The following is a 24,029-nucleotide window of genomic DNA, read 5'->3' as shown; positions in this document are numbered from 1 at the left end:
CTGACTGGCCCCATCATGACTGTACTTGGTAGGATATCAGGTATTAATGCTGCCAGTGGCCAGGACCAAACATATGAGTAGGTCACAGAGTCTCTTTCATGAGTCATGATGCATAAAATTGTGCTACCTGGCTTGGAAGAGAGTGGGTTGTTGGTCAGAACATCACTGTTGGAGTTTCTTAATAAGGCAAGGCAGACTAGCAACCAAAAAGACAAACCAAAAAGACAGGATATCTGACAGTACAGGCAAAGTTCTTAACGTAAAAAAGTTTATTGTCAAAACTCCACACATTTTCGTCACCCTGAATAGGATAACTTCTTCAGAAAATACAAAAACGGCTACAAAGTAACCACTTTTAAAAAGCCTGGTGCCTGGTATCATGTGATAGCAATGGCCAATCAGTTAACCCTAAAAGAATATAGGGCAAAAATTTATTGAACAGTAAAAGTGTCAGCTAAACCATTAAAATAATTGAATTAACATTAAAAACATTTTTCCAAAAAGCATAACTATTTAAGTAAAACTAAATATACACAGTAAACAAATCACTAGTGAATGCGAGTTTTGTACATAACCACCCATAAAGATAACTCGTACATAAAAAACGTACATAGAAAACAAGTGCTGTTTAAAGTGAATAAATGCTTACTGATACAAATTATTATGCACAGCCTAGAATAAACAGTATGTTAGTGTAGACCAATAAACATCTATAATCACATGTTAATGTATGTAAACAAATAATGACATATTTTTTAAACATATATTCTAAAAAGCCAAAGGTGCTGGTGTCAAACGGCCTTGAACAAAATACTTCACTGGTAACCACCAACAGATTTGTATAATGGAAGGAAACCTTTCACAAAGTCACTCCAACCAACCAGACTTCCAGAAATTCCAAGTAGAAATCACCACGCTAATACTAGCAATGTGGAGCAATAAATCCTTTAATACACAGTGAGCGCTTTCGCCATGCGGCTTCTTCAGACTGTTATACAATAATAAAAATTCTAACAGTTACATATATAACACATACCCTCACCCCATTGGTTTAAAAAACTCATCACATGCATTCAAAATGTAAAGCAATTAATTTTGTCAACAAAGCACTCATGCAGAGCTAGCCGCTTCGTATTTGCAGAAAAGGTAATCACCAATTCTATAAAAACATCCTATAAAAACATCTTATAAAAACATCATTTCACCATAGCAGCAGCAAAACAAAGGGCGAAGTAAATGCGACAAACCATCAATAAAAACATTCAAATAAACTGCAGCATTGTCCTATTTAAATAGGAGCAACAAATAAACAGTGTGAAGACATGTAACAAAAGTTGACTCCGTATTGAATTAACCTACACTAAACATTGGATGTGTGTGTATGAATGAATTAATCCTATACTTACTCAAGCATGAACATCCAACCCTTAAAAATCCTTAAAAAACCTTAAACGTTGTAAGGAAAGCTACTTCTTCCTTTTAGCAACAGCTGCACTCTTAACACGCTAAACCGCGTCGCTCAGTGGTACGTCGTCAACTTTCCCTTAAAGGGGACGACGTTCTGGATTCTCGCATACTAACAGCAGGTTCTAAGGTTGATACCTCAACTACGAACGGAGATTTACGAACATTTATACGTGACTATTTAAAACGCATAACTATCTAAAAAACACACTAACATAATGATTAGCAATTACTTAAAAAAGGGTATTTTAAGAAATATCTATACTTCCTGCTAAAAAACAACTAGTCCATAGGTTGTCAACACATCTAAACATTAAACATCCAACTACATGGCTTCTGTAAAACCTCGACTAGGACCACCTAGGGTTAGATCAAAAAATGGAACGTATACATTACCATCGACCCAGGCATAGCCTACACTCTTACCGTGCGCTAAATACTAATGTGCGCTTGTATTGCAGCTGAAGGAATCGCTTGCAATTGCATAGCCACACATCCTTCGACCAAGACCAGTCATAAATCGACAAATGGTCAAATCATACTCTATTACATCTGACCATACAGTGGGTCATTATACGTAATACCCATCAACTGGGCAAGAAGATGTTATACAACTAATGAGAAAGGTAAGAAGAGGCGCACTGCAAAGGAATGCAGTAAGGCAGCATTTAGAGTTGCCCAACAAAATGTTGGGATATGCTTAGACATACAGAACTGTGTATGTAGCATGTTGGTATCCGCTGCTGTAGTCTAACTGCTGGCTAGTGAACATAACAATGTGGAACATATTGGGGATATGCTTAACCACTGTCAATGATCAAGTATCAGCACACCTGATGTGTTTTTACCCTTATATGCTGGAGAGTTCTATACTGGGTTGAGTGCTGTGGAGACAAGCACAGTTAACACAGTTGCAGTTATATCAGTTAACATACTTAGCAAGTCAGGGTCATAATGCCTGCTAGCAGGCATTTTAGTGCTTTAGCTTAAAGTGACAGCCATTTTATGTTGTGGTAGCTGTGATTGTTTGCATGGGAAGCATAGCAGTTATATAACTGAGGGTTACCTGTGCCATTGATATTGTTGTACTGTATAGTAGTGGGTAAGCTGTTTGGAGGGCTGTGGGTGAGTGGGCCTGTGGTATATAGTAGGGTATGAAAGTATAGCAAACTGTTCTGGGTAAATATTAACATGAGCAGGACATAGACTGGGTTGTACACTACAGATAATGTAATTTGACAAACATTCCTTAATGACATATTTTCATTTTCAACACACAGCACCATGTCTAGTGAAGGAAAGAGACAAAAATACAACTTCTCCCATGCAGAACATGAAGACTTGTTGCAGGCCATCTGTGTCCATGGTCAGTGGCTGTTTGGCCAGGAGAATGCTGACTGGCCCCATCATGACTGTGCTTGGTAGGATATCAGGTATTAATGCTGCCAGTGGCCAGGACCAAACATATGAGTAGGTCACAGAGTCTCTTTCATGAGTCATGATGCATAAAATTGTGCTACCTGGCTTGGAAGAGAGTGGGTTGTTGGTCAGAACATCACTGTTGGAGTTTCTTAATAAGGCAAGGCAGACTAGCAACCAAAAAGACAAACCAAAAAGACAGGATATCCGACAGTACAGGCAAAGTTCTTAACGTAAAAAAGTTTATTGTCAAAACTCCACACATTTTCGTCACCCTGAATAGGATAACTTCTTCAGAAAATACAAAAACGGCTACAAAGTAACCACTTTTAAAAAGCCTGGTGCCTGGTATCATGTGATAGCAATGGCCAATCAGTTAACCCTAAAAGAATATAGGGCAAAAATTTATTGAACAGTAAAAGTGTCAGCTAAACCATTACAATAATTGAATTAACATTAAAAACATTTTTCCAAAAAGCATAACTATTTAAGTAAAACTAAATATACACAGTAAACAAATCACTAGTGAATGCGAGTTTTGTACATAACCACCCATAAAGATAACTCGTACATAAAAAACGTACATAGAAAACAAGTGCTGTTTAAAGTGAATAAATGCTTACTGATACAAATTATTACGCACAGCCTAGAATAAACAGCATGTTAGTGTAGACCAATAAACATCTATAATCACATGTTAATGTATGTAAACAAATAATGACATATTTTTTAAACATATATTCTGTTGACGTGATTTACATCAACTCATGAGAATGGTAAATTCATCTCATGCGACTTTTTAGTTTCAGTAGACAAGAAATGTTAGAGTTGTCATTCAGGCCGGGGTAAGAAAAAGCGTCCAAGGCTAATTGCCATTCAAGTTCACGTGCCTCAAGAAGCACTGAATTAGGGCCACCCCTAATGTCTGGTAATAGTTGGTCAATAGCTTGAAAGCAAAATGTATGACCATTGTTTAAAAAGATATGCTTGGCTAGGACATTTTCGCTTTTATTTTTAGCTATTGCATATGAATGCTCGTAGATTCTTTCGCGGAGCTTCCAGTCAGTTTTACCTATGTAAAACGCCGGGTAATTATTACAGCTTGCTAGATAAATTATGCCCTTAGATTCACAGTTCAATTTATATTTAATGACGTACCTACCATTATTACCTACCTCAAATGAACTGCCAGTCTTAATAAACTTACACATCCTGCATGCTCCGCATGTAAAAGTACCATTAAGTCTCATACTAGGTCTAGTATTTTTACTTTCAAGGAGGCTTTTCAAATTGGCCCCCCTTCTATAGACAACTTTAGGAAGCTGACCAATTCTATCCACTAAGATACTGTCCTTATATAAAAAGGACCAATTTTTATGTAAAATCAATTTCACCTGTTCACTATCATTATTGAAAGTAGTGATAAAGCACTGTAAGAAGCAGTCTGTTTAGTCTGGCAATTCATATCTTTTTTTGTACTACTAACCGACATGTCATTGTTAGTCAAAGATAACTGGAAGGTGTCAATTACAGTGGAGACTAAGGGAACCTTAAGTTGTGGCACTTGACTGACATCTATCAAAGGTAGTAGTGGTGTGATAACCCCTCTATGACGTTTACATTTAATCTCTATCATTAGTTCATCTATTAAAGAAGTAGGATAACCCCAGTTGTAGAACATATTCTTCAGCAGGTGAAATTCTGCTGTAAAATCATGTTCCGATGAACACATTCTTGCTGCCCTAATAAGTTGACCTTTAACTATAGATCGCTTCTGTGTATAAGGGTGGGTACTGGTGTAGTGCAAGAAGGAGTTACAATAGGAAGGTTTCCTGTAAATCTTGGAACAGAGTCTCTTGTTAACTACATCTTTAGTTAACATCCAAGTAATCTATACAAACAGGGTCAAATTTATAAGTAAACTTAAAAAATGTAGTAGTAGAATTAAAGTAATCAACAAGTTGTAAAGCTTTGTTCTCGTCACCTCTAAGAATAATGAAGATGTCTAAAAATCTAGTGTAGTACACTAAAGAGGCTTTAATTTCAGGTTTATCAAATATAAATGACTTTTCCCAATATGCCAGGAAGAGGTTTGCCAAACTGACCCCACACGGAGAACCCATGGCTACACCTTGTTTTTGCAGGAAATATTCTCCATTGAACATAAAAAATTATTGGTAAGGATAATATCGGTGAGTTCTATTACTAGGTCAATGTCCCCTGGTGGTGCATTTTTGTTTTTTAATGATAAGGCAATCCGTTCTACTGCCTCCGAGTGGGGGATGGAGGTGTATAAATCGACAACATCAACAGTTAAAAAATTGTCGTCTTGATTAAAATCTAAACTATTTAACTTCTGTAAAAAAGACCATGAGTCTTTGCATACCTGTAGTTCAGATTTAAGATACTTTTGTAATATTGAATCAACCAATTTCGCACAAGGATATGTCAAAGAGGCTCTACCATCAATAAGTGGCCTCATAGGAGGGTTAAACTTGTCCTTGTGTATTTTGGATATGCCAAACATAATTGGCGTTTTAGGATAAGGAATATTGATGTAATTAAATGTATCAAGATCTATTTTAGCTTCAATAAACAAGTCTCAAAAATAACTTCTAATTCTTGACTGTGCAATATTCAATTTGTTCACTGATGACTTAGTGTAAGTATCATTGTTTAACACTAAATCCATTTTATTGTTGTAGTCAGTAACATCAAATATTACTAAACCTCCTCCCTTATCTGGTTTAACAATAAATACTTGTAAAGATCTAAGAAATTTTAGTGCTTGCATTTGCTCGTAACTCGTATTGTTTTGCCTGTGAGTACCAATATGTACCCGTGTATGTGGTATGTGCCTAATATCAAGTTCGCACACATTCTCAAATAAGCTAAGGAGGGGGTGTAATGGAGGGTTAAACGTACTTGTTGGTTTAAAAGTACAGTTAGAAAAATCCATGTTACCTAAAAGGATGGATAAATTCAATTTCCTTACAAAGCATTTTAAATCAATTAAAGTTTTAGCAATATTAATGTTCTTACTCGGAACAAAGGTGTTACCCCTTGCCAGTAAGTCAATCAAAGAAGGCTCAATGGTAACGGAAGAGAAATTGTAGATGTTAAAGTCTCCACGTGTGTTGGTAAGAATTTCAGGTTTGGTGGCATGAGATAAACCCACTTCTGCTATCTCTTCCGTCGGTTGTTCCATGCTTTGTTCCTCTGATTCTGAGGGTGACGTGGTCGTGACGTTGACCTGGAATTCATATCCTTCTGAAAATTTGATACAGGCTGAATGTTGTTATTGACCTGACCATTAGACTGAATATTGTTAGATCGCAGTCTTTCACTGTATCTAACAGTATCAGCTATGTTAATGTTATTAACATCGTTATCAGTGTTAGTTGAAGAATGGTTAAGGTTATTGGCTGTACTAATGTCACTTGTAGGTATCACTGTATTGTTAACCTGCCAGATCTGTGCCATCTGTGGTTTAGGGTATGCTACACCGTTACTATAAGTTAAACGGTCGCGATTCATCTTTTTAATTTTATTGTTCTTTAATCTGTCAAGTAGTTGTTCAATGCTAGTGAAAACCCTACTATAGTCATATCTATACCTGTCAAAGTCTAGGTCTGCTTTAATATCCTTATCCAAGTCGTCAACCTCCTTTAAGATACTTTGAATTTGTAACGAATAGTGTTTGACCATTAGTTCCATTAATTGGAAACCTTCTTGGTCAAACAATGTTATAAGCTCTTTGTGGAACAAAGAATCTGGTATCAACCCGCTAGGGAATTGATGGTATCGAAGCCCTTTAGGTACCAGTTTCTCAACCAAACATTGTTTAAAATAAACTATTTTGAGCTGAAGTTTTTTTAGTTTGAGAAGTTTAATGTCAAACAGTTTCATTTTCTCAGAGATTAAATGTGTACTCACTTGTGGAGAAGTAGTATTCAGATCCGGTCGTTCCCGATTGTAAATTAAACTGGAAGAAAGTTTCACTGTATTATTCACCCAGTCAAGGAATGAAGGAATGCCAATAAGCTCTGTAATACCTGGATTGTTATCAGTTCCTGTTGCTGCAAAACTGGCTTTCAAACAAGGGAGTTGGCCTGGTGGTATCGAGGCCACACTAGATTGTGCTCCATTTACATAGGTTAAAGTAGGTCCAGGAAAATTTTGAATGCGTAAGTTTTGATGGTTCATACCATTTAAATTATTGTTAACAGCTGACACTTCACTCTGTCGTTTATCGACCAAATCGAGTCGAGAAGCAATGTTGTCTATGCACTGAGTAAGCATACTTAATAAAGCAGGTATGTCCATGGTGTCCAATTGTTGCGACGAAGCAAAAAGGTTCGGACTACCCGGGCTGTTGGAGGATCCTGTTGCCATGTTAAACAAACGAACAAGAAGGCAAGGCAGACTAGCAACCAAAAAGGCAAACCAAAAAGACATGATATTCGATTGTACAGGCAAAGTTCTTAACGTAAAAAAGTTTATTGTCAAAAGTCCACACGTTTTCGTCACCCTAAATATACATAGTAAAACTAAATATACATTTGTATCAGTAAGCATTTATTCACTTTAAACAGCACTCACTTGTTTTCTATGTACGTTTTTTATGTACGAGTTACCTTTATGGGTGGTTATGTACAAGTGAACTCGCATTCACTAGTGATTTTTTACTATGTATATTTAGTTTTACTTAAATAGTTATGCTTTTTGGAAAAATGTTTTTAATGTTAATTCAATTATTTTAATGGTTTAGCTGACACTTTTACTGTTCAATAAATATTCGCCCTATATTCTTTTAGGGTTAACTGATTGGCCATTGCTATCACATGATACCAGGCACCAGGCTTTTTAAAAGTGGTTACTTTGTAGCCGTTTTTGTATTTTCTGAAGAAGTTATCCTATTCAGGGTGACGAAAACGTGTGGAGTTTTGACAATAAACTTTTTTATGTTAAGAACTTTGCCTGTACTGTCGGATATCCTGTCTTTTTGGTTTGTCTTTTTGGAGTTTCTTAATACTCTGCTTGGGGGACTGGGCTCATTGTTTCATAAAGTTAGACCTTGGTGCTGTACTGCAGGTTGCCCCTAGACTGTCCACAGGGGAGGGCTCGGGTGTGATTTGCTATTGTTGTGCTAAGACAATGTCATTTTTGTCTGATCTCTTTAATGGCATTCATGGCACTGAGTTTGTTTATTTCTTACAATTAAGGAACATCTGGGTTACAATCTACAAGAGTCCTTCAACAAAGTATTAGTTTAAGGGTGTGCACATACAACAAAGTATTAGTTTAAGGGTGTGCACACTTATGCAACCAGCGTATTGTACATTTTTTATTTTTTATATTTTTTTCCCTAACAGATTTGTTTGTTTTCAATTGAATTGTACAGGCTATAGGTCACATTAAAGGTGGGAAAAGTTTTGAAATTATTTATTCTGGTCTCGTTTTTTTATATCACAAAAATCTGGCATTTTAACAAGGGTGTGTACACTTTTTATATCCACTGTAAATCTAGCCAAAGCCATGTTACTATCTGAGAGACTTCTGGGAAACGCAGCTGTCATGGATGGGGGCATGTATGGGATGCTCTCAATTTTTTTTCAAAGGTGCCCTGGACCTTTCCAATAACATATTTCCTCATAGAATACATTGGACATTCATGTTCCCTCCCATGTGCCCCATCATGTTTACTGTACATATTTGCTTTACTATGGACCAAAGCTAGGTGACAGCCTCTGCCTCTTTGCCACTGCCATGGTATATTGTGCCTGCTTCCATCTAACATGGTCATCACCTGTGACTTGATCCTCCACTGACTCTTCATCTGGCTCAGCCTGCACTGCCTGGTGCACTTGCAGATGTTTCTTCTGCATACAACTGTATGCTCTGTAACACTGCACATATTGCCAATATTGTAGTACATGTGCTGGAGTCATAGTGCAAAGCAACCCCAGATACATCCAGGCAGTGAAAGAATGCCTTCACCAGCTCATACACATGCTCCATGATGAGTGGGGTTTGTGATAGGGCATAATTACAGCCACTGTGTGTAACGGTCTTTGCATTTCTGTTAAGTCTCATCAACCAGGGTTCTGTGACATATATGCATCACCAGTAAGATTGCCACTAGGCAAAGTCACACCTCACAAACCATTGATAACAAGTTAACATGTCCCAGATATGAGTGTCATATAGCTGCTTGTGTGACCTGCAGATACAGTGTAGATAATAGTCTTTGCGTTATATGCCAGCTGGCAGTTGACAGAGTGATAAATATAGTTCATATACCTTCTTCTCAGCTGATCAGGTGGCACCTTTTATTTCATTGTGGGTGCATTCTATGGCCAATGGTGATTCCATCTTTCCATTCTTGATGGGACACATTAGAGGTAGCTAGTTGGTGGGATGTGTAGGACATTTGAAAACCAAAAATGGGGGCATGGCCAAGATGGCTAACTGAGATCATCAAGTAGAAAGAGTTCTGTAACTGTTTTGTTTTTTAATTCTAGCAAAAAAAAGTTGAAAATAAAAATCTGTAGATTCCTGATATTTATCTATATTCAGAAATAGTGAAAAAGATAAAATACAATGTGAATTTCCTGGGAAGTAATCACTTTTCTGTCAGAATTTCATTTACTTCCTCAAGAAAAAAAGAGACTGAACAATGAGTGATTCAAAGAATGGTACTCATGATTCCTCTATTCAAAATGGCTGAAGGTGAGTCTCACACTGAATTTCTCTTAAATTAAAATAATTGGCTCACAGACAAATATAATTTGGAAATAATGTAAGAATATATGGAATACCAGAAAAGTATGACTGAGATAATATTGCAAACTATTTGATAACTTGGTGGCATAAAAAGTTGAATTTACCAGAAGCTTTATCTTTTGGGATATAGAGAGCACATAGATCTTTGATTACACCATCAAATAAAGAAAATGCACCTTATCATTCAATAATTGTTAAATTTATGTGCAGCGCAGAAAAAGATAAGACAGCTTAGTCTAACCTACCTATCAAAACAGGAGAACATCAAATCAGATTTGATAATGACTGTTCCCTTGAGGTAATGGATAAAAGAAAACTTGCTTACCTTTAATTGGACAGCTAAAGAACAACAACATCAAAACTAACATATTACTCTATGCAAAGATAAGAATTTGTCTTCTTGAAGGAATCAGGTTGTTTGATACATTAGTAGAAGCATTTTTATTTTCCATATTAAATATATGCCTTAGCTTAATAAATATTAAGAAACTAACTCTTTAACTAATAATAAGTTTCTTTATATATAGATCCTGGATTTCATTCTTCATATATATGCCACATAAATCCTAAAGTGGTAACTCATGATAATATGACATAATAGCAAGTTGCTCACAGTACATTAAATAGGGTCTATATTATGTTGCCGAAATGGCAAAACAGCGAATGCCGTTTCAGTGACACATAAACAGTGAAATGCCACAAACACGAATGACCAGGTCACCAATTTTTTTCCTAGGGAAAAACATTGCTTGGCCGTCTCTGTGAAATAGTCCTTTACCCCACTGTAGTGCGAGCTTGGGAGTTGGTATATTTCATTAGGGGGGGTGTAGGGGGCACAGTCCCCCACTTTGGGGGGGGTGAAGCCCCCCACTTTGCAATGATTTAGATGGTGTGTCGTGTCTGGGTGGTCTACCGATTTTTTTCCCTAGGTTCATAGGTTTATAGGTAGGTACTAGGCTATTGGCCCTAGGGCCTATATAAGCCTAGCCAAAAAGTTACCCTGGCTTTCGCCACCCAAGAAAATTATTTACTTGTGCCCCTGTCGAGCAGAGCCACAGAAGTGATCCCCAGGGTGAATTTCCTATTTCCCATCCAATCATCAAGATTTTTCTTGAAGAGTGCTAATGAGGAGCTTTGTTTGATATAGATAGATAGTTTGTTCCAGAGTATGGGAAGTCTCTAGGACAGGAATCTATCCCTCTATCATGTTCTGTTTATTATGGTGACAAGGTTTAGGTCCCTAGAGCATGTGGCTTGGAGGGATTGGGATTTCTTTAAGTGGATCATGTCCAGCAGCTCTAGGTTTGACATAGCTTTGTATGTTAAGCAGAGAGCACCTCTGAGGCGATATGCGATGGAGTAAAATGAGTTTTTTGAGACTGTCTGCGTAGGGCATCTGTTTGAGGCCAGTAATCCTCTTTGTGAGGTATTTCTGTGACCTTTCCAGTTGTTGTAGATGTCTTGTGAGGTACATACCAAAAGGGGTGTTGTACTATAATGGGTTTAATGAGTGACAAGTAGAGGGAAACAATGACCTCTTTTATCCTGGATGAGAAACCTTTTGTGATGAGGTGTGCCACATAGAAGGATTTCCTGACTACTGTGGCGATGTGATTATCAAAGGAGAGACAACTGTCCACCTGTGTCCCAAGGTCTCTTATCACACTTTCAGTGTTAAGTAGACTACCGCCTATGTGGTAGTTTATGGGTGCAGAGTTTTTACCAAATGGGATGACAATGCACTTTTTGGCATTGAGCTTGAGGCCATGGCTTTGACACCAGGCACCTGTCTCAGTGAGGCCCTTTTGTAGGATGTCCACATTGTTAGGAGTTTCAATTATGGCTCCTACTTTGCAGTTATCTGCGAACTTCATTAGCCAAAGACCTTCTGTGTTAGCCTGTACTTCACAGAAGTAGATACCAAACAGGAGAGGACCCAGGACTGAACCCTGTGGTACTCCACTTGTCACTGGTCTGAAGTCAGATTTGGAGTCTGCTACTTTCACAGTGTGGGTTCTGTCAGTGAGCCAGTTGGCATTCCATCTTGTGACATAAGGATTTATACCTAGTTTAGTGAGTTTATCTGTAATTCCAGAGTGGGGGATGGTGTCAAAAGTCTTGGCAAGATCTAGATAGGCTTTGTGAAGCACCTTGCCCTCATCTACAGCTTTGGTGACTGCTTCAAAGACGTCTATCAGGTTTAGGGGACATGATCTGCCTTTTACAAACCCGAACTGGGTGGGGTCCAGAGTTTGGAGATTATCAATGTCTTTGTTTATAAGTTCCATAATGTTACATTCCATGGCCTTGCAGACCAGGCTCATCAGCTAATGGGGCAGTAGTTCCCGGGGTTTGTGGTGGCTCCCCGTTTGTGGAGTGGGATAACCATCACTGTGCACCATTCAGTGGACACAAAGCCTGAGATGAGGCTATGATTGAACATGGTACTTAGGTGGGGTGCCAGTTCATTCTGTAGTTCATGTAGAATGCAGTCTGGGATGTTGTCAGGTCCCATGGATGCTGTGTTCTTGCCTTTGAAGAGTGTGGGTTTTACCTGTGCAGCAGTGATTACAGGAACTTTGCATTCTTCCAGTATAGAGATGGGCCCTTTAGGGGGTGAGAGGGGGTGGTAAAGTTAGCACTGAACCTATCTGCCAGGATGTTGGCAATATCAGTTGGTTGTGTATATTTAGTGCCATTGTGCTGTAACTCAGAGCAGATCTGAGTGTTGCCATTGAGATTCTTGACATAGTTGTAGAATGCTTTGTGGTTGTCTTTAGAATCAGTGGTGATTTTGTTTTTGTAACCAGTTTTGGAGGACTTTATGAGGGATCTCAGCTTTTTACTGAGGCTGACCAGGGAGTTCCTCCAATCATGGGATTTTGCTCTTTTTTGCAACAGTTTCTTTCTTCTGTTGTAGAGTTCATTTATGGCAGGGGACCACCAGATTGGCTTCCTTTTTTTTGGAGGATAGCAAATTGGTTCTATTAGGGACTGCATGATCCATGCACTCATGTAAGTGCTTATAAAGTGCATTTGTGTAGGATTCAGCAGTCGTACCTCTATTGTCCATCTGCATGGGTGTCGTGAAGTTTGCAACCTCTGTCTTAAGAAGCGTGAAGCTGGCTTTGGAGAAATTTTTTACGGTGGTTTCCCTAATGGGGGGTGGGGGTGGGATGTGGATGTCTAAGGTGATTAGCTTGATGTCGCATCTGACCAACGAGGACTTGACCTCTGATGTGGAACACCGGTTGCCCATGTTGGTAATGACCATATCTAGGATATTGCTGCCCCTGGTGGAGGTGTGGATAAGTTCATTCAAGGCATTGGAATTTATGAATTCCAAAAAATGTTGAGCAAAAGAGTTGGTACATGAGTAGTTTTCCCAGTTAATGGTGGGGTAGTTGAAATCACCCATTATTAGGGTGTTAGGTTGTACCCTAATATTTTCCAGTGTATTAAGAAATGAGGAGTGGGAATCTGGGGCATGGTGGGGGATCTGTAGCAAGCTACAATTTGGACTGCGGTCTTGCCCAGAGTTAGTTGCACTTGGATAATCTCGGATGCATTATGCTGAGCAACTAGCTTGGAGGTGTGGATATCCTTAATGAATATGGACACGCCTCTGCCTTTAGTGTTTCGGTCCAGGTTGGGTGGCTGAAAGGTGTGGTATGAATTATAGCCTGGTAATGCAGGAGTGCTCTCTGGAGCCTTGAACCAGGTCTCTGTCACTGCACAGATGTTGATGTTCTCCATTTTAAGGAGTGCCTCAAGTGAATGCATTTTGAGATTTAGACTTCTAGCATTGAGTAGCATTACCCTCAGATTTTGCTTGCTTGTACCTGTTATTGTGGTGAGTTTGTCATTTGAACCTTGCCTAAAAAAGGCACTATAGGGTTGGCATGTAACATGAATGAAAGTTGTTTACTGACAGTGGTATTTCCTTCTGACAGAGTAGGTTCTAATATGATGTTTTTTCCCATTTCTTCTCTCAGGAGAAATTTATACAGAGTTCATTTTCTGTGTGTGTGTGTGTGTGTGTGTGTGTGTGTGTGTGTGTGTGTGTGTGTGTGTGTGTGTGTGTGTGTGTGTGTGTAAAAAATACTGGATAAAATGTTGTTTTATGCTTGATTTTAACACACAAATTAAGTGCACAATAGTAAAAAGGTGTTAAGTTGCACTCTTTGTTATATTTACCTCAAAATTACTATTTTAATATTTGTAAAACCTGTATTCCTCTCTTTAAGTTATATAATACATTTTATAGAACTGTGGCACCATACACAATATAGAATTCATTTCTTCAGTTCAACTTTTATGCTAAGATATTATATTATTCACATTATTTTCTGTTCTATTAATTTAAAGAAGGGAGAATGATCTTGCTTATGTCTGTTTATGTTAGCCCCTTGCTTGGTAGCCTTGTGCTGGGTATGTGGGTAGTAGATATCTATATGTTTATGACAATGGTTGTGGTGATGATCTGTGTTGGTTTCTTTGTGGATGTGCTTTATGAGCAGGAAGTGAGGCGCTCAAATACATGGCAACATTAGAAGCTCATACTCTGAAAGTTAATTGAAAGTCTGACACACTGTAAAGGAAGGACTAATATGAAAGTAATAGCATGTTTTCCACAAAGAGACAAAATCACAATCATTTTGATAAGCTGGGAATTTATGTGTCTCTTAAAAAGACTGTAGTGGTTATGTTGCCAACCATATGTTATCCCTCAGTAAAAATATAATTCCAGGAACACACTATTAGTTACTTTAGAAATCACAGTTACTTTTTTGATATTTTATATCTCATAGTATGTTCTAGAGAACATGATATCCTATTTATAGAAAAGACATTTTTGAAAGATAATTGTATATGCAAGTCCTTACAAACAGACAAAGACTTTTTGGAGAAGGTTATTTGTTCTTTGAAATATCATATGTGTCTGCCATAATATCCAAGCATGTACAAGTCTTGAAGTAAAAAATTGAGTTTAAATAATTAACTAATTAGACACATTATCAATAATCTATACTAGTATATTAGTAATATAGCATGATTGTTATAAACAATGTTATATGTATTGTCTTTTATCTGTGTTAATCTCTTTTTTCTCAGAACTGAAAGAAATTATTGGATTAATTATAATACCATATAGGCTCTTAGAATAGTAGCAAATGATTACACTATCTGCTAGAATTCACAGTTTATGAGTGTTGATAATCTGAATACTATGTATATACTAAGTCCTTTTAATTTTGTTAAATAAGTTAGAACTTTCATATATCATAACTTTAGAAGTAGTAGAGTGATGCTAGATACTTATTTGTGGGTAGGTGTTAATGTTTGAATAGGATTGCTATGCAAACCAGGAGATGTAAACTCCATGCGGGAACAGGAAAGAACAGTGAATGTATAGTAGTTTACAAATTGATTCTTTTTTTTTCTGGTGTTTACTATTCTTGATAGAAAGTTTACAGTAGTTAATAATCTCAATTATCTTATACTTATATCTATGAGTAAGCAGTTCACTAGATATAATAGTTTTTCAGTACTGTATTATTTACAAATGTATGAGGGTAATATTTATTTTTTCCTATTGCTGTACTATGACCAACTTCAAATGCATATCAAGTTAATATCAATGGATTAAATAATGATTGTAAAAGGGGTAGTTTATACACATTTTTAAAAATATTTCATTCTCAAGTTATCTTTTTACTGGAAACACGTTTAAATAAATGATATTTGGACAGACCTAATACTAAACACTATTCTGTATTGACTAGTTCTCATTATAAACAAAAGAGAAGAGGGGTGGCTATTTTAATGAAAACATTCTTTGCATCTTCCTAAAATCCTGAATACATTTAGTGATGAAAAAAGGCATGTTTTCTTCAGTGACTTTAAAGATGCAAAGGAAACAATGCACTTTTATTGTCTATTGTATACCTAGATTGGGAATACAAACAGTTAAACAACAGTTGGTGGAAATAATATGAATATCAAAGGGAAACATTATTTTGCAGGTGACTTTAATTGTATTTTATCTGACAAGGATGCCAACACTAGTTGTAAAATGAAGAAACCTGTCTCAGTCAAGGCTTTGATGGAGTTTACTGACTTATATAATATGACAGTTATAAATTTCTCACATAGACATGGGACACAATCATGAATAGATAGAGTATATGTTTTAAATGAGATCACTAGTTGAATAGCTAAAGTTAAAGTAGTCTCTTGCCCACTGTTGGATCATAACAAGATAACATTTGAAGTTATATTAAATTCTAGTAATAACATCTCAGTTAAAAATGATTCCCCCATATATAACCAATATGAAAGACTTTAAGGAGTTCTTTAATAAAAAATTCTAACTTTTTATTGAAATTAATCATACAGGTAACACCTCAGAGACTTTTACATGGGACTCTTTAAAAACATACCTTTTTGATAAAATTACAAGTTGGCATGCACAAAAAAGAAACAATTAAAGAAAGAATTGATAGATTTACAGGAGAAAATTGATAAGTTAAAATTAGACAGCCAAAAAGGAAATAATAATTAACAGAAAAAATAAATAGCTTAAACAGTAAGTATTTAGATTTTTTACAACATAAAACTATGATAAATTTAGAAAAGATTAAAATAACTAATTATTCCAGAAATCCTAAATCCATGCACAAAAATGATTGTTAAATCTAACTGCGTGAAAGAATTATACTCCTCTAGTAGTAAAAAGAAGGTTACTGAAATAGAAGATATTCTGGATGTTTTCAGGTCTCATTTTAATAAGATTAATCAACACAAACCAAGAATGGATAAACAAGATCTACTTAAAACATTTAGAAAAAAATCAGTGTATCAAATGAAAATAATTGATAAGCCTATATCAATGTCTGAACTCAAATTCAAATTAATAAATTAAAACCCAATAAGGTACCTGGAAATTATGGTTTAATACCTGAACTATACAAAATGATGACTAAGGGTGCCTTGAGTATTTTATGAGAGGTATTTTCATTGATTAAAGGACTTACAAAGGTACCATCATCTTGGAAAAACACCCTAATATCCTCAATTTTAAAATATGAAAAGGATTCAACACAATGTTCTTCATATAGACCAATTTCATCATTAAATGTAAATGATAAAACATTGCCTATAATATTGCAATAATCTATGCCTGTAGAATAAAAAAATTTCTTCCATTGTTGATAAACAATGACCACACTGGGTTTATAATGAACAGAAACACCTATGATAATCTCAAGAGAATAATATCAATAATTGCTTGTACTAATAATGCTAAAAAAGAACTAACTTTGGTTAGTCTGGATAGCAATAGTGCATTTGATTCAGTTTATTGGGAGTACTTACTATTAGTACTGGAGGAATGTAATTTTTCAAACTTAATCAGACTTCTGTATGAAATCTCCTTTGCATACATTAAGATAGGCTCATATACTTCCCAATCAATCGTGATTGCTAAAAGTACTAAACAGGATTGTCCCTTGTCCCCATTGCTTTTTGCTCTAGTTATAGAACTTTTTGCAAATTATATAAGATCAAATAAAAACATCAAAGGCATACTAATAAATAAATAAATATTTAATCCCCAAAATACAATTATTTGCAGATGACATCCTATTAACTTTGACTTATTGCAATTCTTCTCTTATTGTAGTATTCCAAGCAATATAAATATTCTAGAAGAAATTGTGACTCGGTTTTAATGAGAATAAAACTAAAATATTACCTGTTAATTATAATATTAATACAATAGATAAGAAATTACATAAATACATTGTGAAAGATGGTAAAATCACTTATTTAGGGATAATCTTGTCTGATAATATTAAAGATGTAACAATCCTTAACTATAATAATAATAACTTAAATTCCATAAAACAAACTCTTACTAACTGGAATATTTTTTTCAATATGGAAGAGAGATTGTCCTCAATTAAAATTATTATACTTCCTAAAATTCTATATATAATACAATCTTTATCCCTTCCACTCCCCCAAAAATATAAAAGAGTATAATTCTTTGTTTCTGAGATTCTTATGGTTTCCTAACAAGCCTAGGTTGGCTTTAAACCATTACATTAGAGATTGGACATTGAGTGGTACTGGTCTTCAAGATTTAAAATTATATTCCTTTGCCAAATGGAAATATATTCAGGGAGATATTTGGTGTAAATCTAATAATTTAACAAAATCATAGCATACTAAAATAGCTACTAATACATTTCACTGGTTAGTAAAAGACTATTTTATAGAAAACAAAAACAAACCAGATAACTCTTATTATATTAATATGATAATAACCTCCTTTAAAATGTTCATTTTCAGGAACCCTGAATATAAAGCATGGATTTTCTTTGTATTTCTAATTGTCTATACTCAAAATAGTATTAATACATTTAATTTAACAATAATGACTACATTTAAAGACAAAAATCTGTTATACTGGTATCAATTAGTAGACAATGAGAAGTTACAAAAATGTTGACCATATCATTAATAAGTTTGAGTTAAGCAAAGACATATGGTTAGAAATTCAAAATTGTAGACAATTAGTTGAATATAAGATTAATCTAATACAACCAATTGTTAGAAATTATTTCCCCACATTCATTGATTTACTCATTATTCTAATGCACCATAATACAATTGGAAAGGGACTTCTATCTAAAATATATAAGGTATTTAAGAAATCAACAGTGTGTCACAGAGAAAGCTATTGTGATTATTTTAGACTTGTTAATAGTAACTCTTCAAGTGAAAATGATAAAAAACTAATGCTCAAATCTTCAAAACAAACTACTTCATCACTAAGGTGGAGGATATTCTCTTGTTAGTTCTTACATAGAACCTTTATCATATCACATAAAGTTGAACAGATGTATACAAAGACATAGGATGCTGGATATGTAAACTAAATGTTAAAGCTGACTGACAGCATATGTTTTATGATTGTATAAAACTTAAAACATATTGGGATAATATGAATTCTCTCTTATAGTCTGTTATTAACGCTAAATGTATGATGACCAAATCTCTTATTTTATTTAATACACCTATTCCCACTTATGTCACAAAAATAAAATACTCTGTTTTGTGGAGTATCTTAACATTAGCAAGAAAAGTCATCACTAAGAACTGAAATAATCAGACTACTCCTACTATGAAGGAATTTGTGCACTTATACAATAAAAACGGCTAACAAAAATGGCTCCAAAAATAAACACAAAAGCTTTATTAAATATCACAACCGGTAAGAGCTTTTGTTCAAAATGAACTTCATCAGACTTGGTTGCGAAAACAAACTGACACCAAATAAATACTTAATAAAATCACATGACCAACTATATCAATGCTTTAACCCTTTCTTATTAAAAAACACTTTAAAATGTTCTCTATCATTAATTCCTTGATACACACATGCATTTAACTTAACCTGCCAACAATACTCTTTCCAATTTAAGTCCTCTTCTTTTTCTGTTTTTTTTCTAGCCATTTTTATTGTATATTATACAATACAGTTTTTCTTTGGTCTTTTTGTGAATTTGTACATTTTGCAACTGAGGTTTGTCATCTTGAACTTATCACAATCAAGACAAGAACATATAGAATCACCTCTTAATATAATATATGGTTGAAATTCAAAGAACTGCTGGATAAACAGTCTTCAGTAATTAACTTACAACTACTCATCACATTTCGTTTTCTGTTTAAAAAGCTTTGTTTTATAGTAGACACTGGTTTACTTTTGCAATTTTGAGTGAAGGTTCAGTGACCATGGGGTGTGGAATTATGGTTGGCTGAATTCCATGTTGCCAAACCTTCATATGTGCAAGTCCTGGTTAAGCAAATGCACAGTGCATTTGAACTTATGAGGTCGATCTTGTAACTAGAGATGGCATCCACAAACTTGATGATTTTGTTGGATTTATGCTTGGCCATGCAGTCGTATGTCAACAAGATGAACAGTAGAGGACTCATGACACAGCCCTGAGGAACACCTGTGCTAACTGTAATTCTGATTGAACTGTTATTTTCCACACATACTTTTTGGGGTCTGTTGATGAGAAAGTCCAGTTTCCAGTTACATGGGGGGGTGTTGATGCCCAGCTAGATCAGATTTGATATCAAATTCTGGGGGGGGTGACAGTGTTAAAGGCAGAACTAAAATCAATGGACAGCATTCTGACATAGCAAGTCTTGTTCTCTAGATGTGCCAAGGATTCATGAAGTGCTATAGATATTGCATCAGCTGTGCAGCGGTTAGATCTACAAGCAAACTGTAATGTATCTAGTATACAGTCCTTCTGCCATTAGTATGCCACAACTAGCAACAAGGAGTGCAACTGTTTCCAATTCTGTTTTACAAAACCTATATGTGTCTGTTTCACCCACATTTTCAATGGACTTTTTAAATCAATGTGTACATGGACCACTATCTTGGGCCACCAATACTAATGCTTCATCCTTTGGTTTGAATTCGCCTCTCCTTAATCATCCCTGAGTTCAATCCTGATCAATATGAGATTGTTCCAGGAGTTTTCTTTACTTAAAACTATATTTATGCATTTTCCACATTTCTTGCCTTCTCATCTGATCCTTCACCTTATATTCTTCCTTTTGTTCTTTGGCACATTCAGTTGCTGACTGATTTTTATCTTCTTCTGGTTTGATTTTCATTCCTGCTTGACACTGATATGCTTCTGCTAGACTAAGAAGGCAAGTCATCTTAGATTTATTCTCCTCATGTTTCAAAACTTTCGTTATGTTTGGGACTTGTGAGGTCAGCAGATATGTATGCAGTCCCATGATTGCAGATCTATACATGCAATCAATTTCCAGGAGGCCCATACCTCCTTCGGAATGGGAAATATATATTCTTGGTATGCACTGATTTTTATAAATCATTTGATGAACATGAAGCATCCTTCTTATTTTCCTGTCTAATCTATCCAACACCTTTTGGGGACAGTCGATGACTCCCAAACTGTAAGTTAGGACAGGAAGAGCAAACTGGTTTATAGCTTGAATTTTGTTCCTAGATGTCAACACTTTTTTCAGAATTAATTTAAGTCTTCTAAAATATTCTTTACTGAGTTTTATTCGCATTTGTTCATGTTTTATTGTTGATCCTTCATCAATTCCCAAATATTTATACAATCCCTCTTGCACAAATTCTTTTATATTACATTCTTGTCTCAAACTGATGTTTTATTGGTGCTGCAGGTTTCCTGCTTTAAATGTTACTTTTCACATTTATCAAGACCGAATGACATTCTTATATCATCCGAAAAAGTTTTGACTACTTGCAGTTGTGCTTTCAGTTCCTCATCTGATGAGCTGTACAGTTTTAAATCATCAACAAAGAGAAGGTGAGAAGTCTTTACAATTTTTTTGCTTTCTGGCAGGCAAATTGTAGCCGTGACCTAAGCTGTTAAACAGACAGCTTAATGGGTTAATTGCAAGACAAAAGAGCATGGGTGACAGACTCACCCGGGAATATCCCTGTGCAAAATGAAGTATGTCCCTGTAAGCATATTTGTGAAGTACACTCACAAGAACCAAGAAACAAACTGGAAAAATGTTGACCCAGAAAAAAGTCCTCAAACAATCAAGTGCACACAAAAGTCCTGGGAACATATACCAAGCAGAAACTTGCTATACCAAATAATTGTTTGAAAAATGTTCTCCTTGAGCAAGTCTTGTAGAATTAAAAAAATGTTTTCCTTGAGCAAGTCTTGTAGAATAAAAACACAGCTTTATTACGAAAATGCAGTAGGTTTTTTTTTTTTTTATTTGTGAAGTATTTTGTGTTTGTAAAATTCTCACATATTAATATACAGGAAATAAACTGTATTAGTCACTTAATGAGTGGCTGATTACCAGTAACTACCAGTATAAAAAAAAGGCTGTCTAGTAAAGACAAATCAGTAAGTTGGCTCCTCAGTCAGATGTTCAGTGTGGGTCAGAATCATTGTTCAGATTCAATTTGTAGAGTTAGACAACCCAGCCAAGGCTCTTTGTAGATTTAACCTGAGGCAAATTCATATGATGATTTTTCTCTTTGGTGAAGCTGAAGGGAAAGTCTGGCAGGTTATGCATTTACAACTTTTTATTTAATAGCCTGCGTCTGAACAAGTTGATTGAGATGAACCTAAAATGGTGGAGTACTTTAGCTGACTATAAAGCATTGTACATGCACATGTACTTGTAAGTACAGTGCCAAGTTGAGTTGGCTTTTTCATTTTTGTTTCAGTAAACTTGTGATTTTTAAATAAAATTGTCTACTATGGTTTTTAAGACTTGCACATACAATACACACTCACAAACACACACACACACACACACACACACACACACACACGCACACGCACACACATATGAATATATAGCATAGTGATTGTGATCTCATGCACTGACCTACAACTGACTGAAAGCATATAAATACTGATGTAAGAAGAACATACATAATTTTTATAGTGATTTTGGTGGTAAATGGACTACATTGCTTGTTTCTTTACCCAAGATGGATATATTTCTTGAAGAGCAGGGACAGAATTTGGTGCATTAGTTATAGTAGGTTTACTTCATGAATTGCATAAAAGGAGGACCAAGGAAAGCCACCTCAGAGCTTCCCCTTTGTGATGGGGTATTTGATGCATGAAGCATGTGATACCCTAAAACTAAAAGACACTAGGAGGAGGACTAAATGTGTTTATTTTAAGAGAGTCCTGAACTACTGAGAGAATTAAAAAAAAAACAGAGATAGTAGGGGACTTATTGAAAAAATGATGTTACCTAGCAGTATGCATCTGTTTTGAAGGCACCAGCTGTGAATTTGTTGTCAACCCTAAGGCTTTTGTTGAAGAAGAACCTGCACGTTTTAAGTTATTTTGTATAATAAATGTACTGTTTTATAATACTGGTGACTCTTCTGCCTTTAATGTTTCACATTGGTGAAAATTGCAGTGGGCATTTTGGCACAATTTTATGCCACAGTTTTGTGAATGTCTCTGTCACTGCCAAGGAGGTGCTCATTTGACTACAAGTTTCCCCAATGAACAAGTGAGAGAGAGAGTGGTGTGGTATATGTATAAAGTTCTTGTTTCCTCTGTGTGTGGGGGAGGATCTTCTACCAGAATGAAAACTATAAAGTAGATATTGTAGGCTATCACTGCTACAGCCAAAGGAATAGTGACAGTGGCCTGACTGATGGCTATGCTGAAGACAGTTCCACAGTAGAACAGGTTACCAGGGAGAAGGACCTACAGGCATATCTTGCCACCATTGAACAGTACACTCACCAGGATGGATGGGACCAAGCCAACTAGGCCACAATCCTTTCAGCCCAGCAGACTGGAGAACACTGAAAGCCTTCATAAACGTGGAGGGAATCAGTTATTAGCCAATGAATAAGTTAGAAAGGCATAAGTTGCTAAAGCTAGTGTCACCTTAGAGACACAAGCTTATTAATTTTATAACTGGATCTTTTTATTCTCTTATTTTAGTGCATCTATTTGACATTTGGTAACTTGATTAGCTGGTACTTTGACAATAGCCTGTGTCTGGACAGGATGTTAAATAGAAAGTCACAGCTGGTCAGCTTTACTGAAGAGAAAATTGCAACAAGGGCAAAAACATATTGATGCAATAAAAAATGTGAACATAGGATAAGAATTACACAAAGATAATATATCTGTATGAACAATGAAAATATTAAGAATACATGTTATAAGCAATATTAAATATAAATTCGTACAGATTATATACAGAGATCATTATCAAAAAAGTATGTATAGATTATAGCAGATGCAGCAGAAAAAAAGTATATGTGACAAACATACTGTATTTGATTCATTATTCGGTCTTGTGGGTATATAGGTCATAAGTAGTTACTAGGCATGCAGTCCAGAAGACCATTAAGGAACCCAGTCCAGATTCTCAATTGAACCACAGCCCTGTTTAGTTAAATGACTTGCTCAGGATCACACAGTAGGCAAATGAAGGTGGAAAGATTCAAACCCATTACCCCTTGGAACAGGCAGCAGTGCATGTACAAGTCATTGCTTTATTCCTATGCACTAACTGCCAAACATTGTGTTCTAGGCTGTTGTATTCTGTCCAAGATAGCTGATAATTATAACAACTGATCTGCTGATATACTTATTTATATTGATTCCCTACATACAGGTGTTCTTTCAATAACTTTTTCCATGTTGATATGTTATTGGAGTCACACATGCTTGTGGAACAGTCTTCCAGGCAGTAGGGCAATTTCTGTCTAGGCTTTTTTGGCTATTACTAGTATGTAAGTGTGATACGAATGTGATATG

The sequence above is a fragment of the Protopterus annectens genome, chromosome 2.part2 (genome assembly GCF_019279795.1).
Source record: "Protopterus annectens isolate FY-2018-M chromosome 2.part2, PAN1.0, whole genome shotgun sequence".
In the NCBI taxonomy this organism is placed as follows: Eukaryota; Metazoa; Chordata; order Ceratodontiformes; family Protopteridae; genus Protopterus; species Protopterus annectens.
Note: the sequence above shows the minus strand (reverse complement) of the source record.